Raw genomic sequence first — 2416 nt, forward strand, 5'->3', positions numbered from 1 at the left:
GGCACTAGGAGAGTTGGAAGATCCAGGCGTACATGGCTGAGGACTATGAAGCGAACTTTCAACTGGGCTCCAGATGGCACTAGGAGAGTTGGAAGATCCAGGCGTACATGGCTGAGGACTATGAAGCGAACTTTCAACTGGGCTCCAGATGGCACTAGAAGAGTTGGAAGACCCAGGCCTACATGGCTGAAAACTACGAAGCGTGAAGTGGGAGATGATAAATGGAGAAGTATCGAATTAAAAGCTCAAGAGAGAGACGACTGGCGAAATCTAACCGAGGCCCTTTGCGTCAATATGCATAGGAGATGATGGTGATGACATACGATGAAACAGTATCGTCTGAAGACGATGAATTAATTATTGTAATGCCGTGGTGACAATTGCGGTATTAAATAAAATTTTGAATTATATAAGACTCAGAGTAACAAAATAACATACGAATGTGGGAAATCTTTTGTTAGTTATTTTGTTTAAAGTTAGAAAAAATAACATTACTGATATACAACGATATCCTTTCTTAAGGCGACGAATAATCAACCATTGAAATATCGTGGTAAAAATATTGTTAGTGAATTAAACTTATGATTTATATATAACTAGATTAATTTAAAAAATCATGTTAATGGTGGAAATCTTTTGCTTATTGTGTTTAAAGTAAAGTTAGAAAAAAATAACATTATTGATGGAATCATTTTCTTCCCTATTTCCTTTTTATTCACGCTTTCATTAAAAGTCTAAATGTTTAAATTTCGCTCATGAATGGCCGAGGAAAGGGACAGTGACATCGCCCTATCGAGCAGGACAATGCCCTGGAAACTGACCATATATGCATATGATAAGTGTCCAAACACACTCTCCACCAAAGCTAGGACCAAGGACAATGGCTGCTGATGACTCAGCAGATATACCTATAAGCTCTCCGAAATCCCCCATCCTTAGCTAATATGGTGAGATTGCAATGACCAAAGAAACTAACGAGTTTGAGCGGGACTCGAACCCCAGTCTGGCGTTCATTAGTCAGGGATATTGCAACATCGGCCACCACAACCATAATTTCCTAATTCGCTTGATATGAGTTGAATAGTAATCATTTATCTGCCCTGCATCTTATCTTCAACATTTAACAAGTGATTTACCGGAGATGCATTAATCTCGTAGTTCGCCAGCACTGGGACATTCCCAAAAACTTGGGGTTCCAAACGTCCCTTCCTGGGGATCTGCCAGATAGGGGTTCGAGTCCCGCTCAAGCTCGATAGTTTCTTGTAGTGTCTGCAATCTCACCATCCTTTTGAGCTAGGGATGGTGGGTTTGAGGGAGCCTATAGGTCTACCTGCTGAGTCATCAGCAGCCATTGCCTTGTCCTCCCAGGTCCTAGCTTAGATGGAGAGGGAGGTTTGGACGCTGATCATATGTATATAAAGCCAATCTCTAGGCCAGGGCATAGACATTCACGAGTGACCTTAAACCTTGTTGAGGCCAGATTGGTAACGTCTCTGCCTGGTGATCACCAGAAGGGGGTTCGAGACCTGCTCAGACTCGTTCGTTCCTTTAGTGTCTGCAACCTTACTATCCTTATGAGCTAAGGATGGTGGGTTTGGGTGAGCATAGAGGTCTAACTCCTGCGTCATTAGCAGCCATTGCCTTGCCCTCCCTGGTCCCAGGTTGGATGGGGAGGGGGTTTGGACGCTGATCATATGTATATAAAGCCACTCTCTAGGGCATAGTCACTGTCCTTGCCTCTGCCATTCATGAGGGACTTTTAATTTACGTCAAATGTCATCTTTGTTGACCAAAACAGAAGTGACAGTATTCTTTAATGTCATGATCATTCATTAACAGAATGGGGATTGTAACGGTAACTATGGAATATCACATTTAATGCAATATGCGACCCGGAGACCAAAAATAAAAAGTAATGGAAATTGGCTCATGAACAACCAAAAATTTTTACATGTATTACCGTATGACTCGTGCAGTTGTTTTGATACAAAAGAATATCGCCATTGTACTCTAAACAGACCGTGGTTTATTTGTTTACTTTCTGTTTGCATTTTGTTACGATGTCCTGTTATTGTGGAAGTGGAGATGTGAATAGATATTACATGGTGCAAATTTGGTTTCACGGCGTCTGACGTGTGAAGTCTGGGACTTTTCGTCTGAAAAAGTTTTTTACAAAAGCCCGATTTATCGTAAGACAATCTCCTCTATACAATAAAGAGCAAGTGTCACGCTAGATGGGTAGGTATAGTCATACCCTGGTGAGAGGGAGTACCCCGAGATGTACACTCAGAAACCACACTCATTCGCAAATTGTCAAACCAGCGGGTTGCAGTTACTGGAAATGTTTTGATTAAAAGCCTGATTTATCGTAAAATAATCTCACCTATACAATAAAGAGCAAATATTACGATCGATG

The sequence above is a fragment of the Palaemon carinicauda genome, chromosome 3, assembly GCF_036898095.1.
Source record: "Palaemon carinicauda isolate YSFRI2023 chromosome 3, ASM3689809v2, whole genome shotgun sequence".
Classification (NCBI taxonomy): domain Eukaryota; kingdom Metazoa; phylum Arthropoda; class Malacostraca; order Decapoda; family Palaemonidae; genus Palaemon; species Palaemon carinicauda.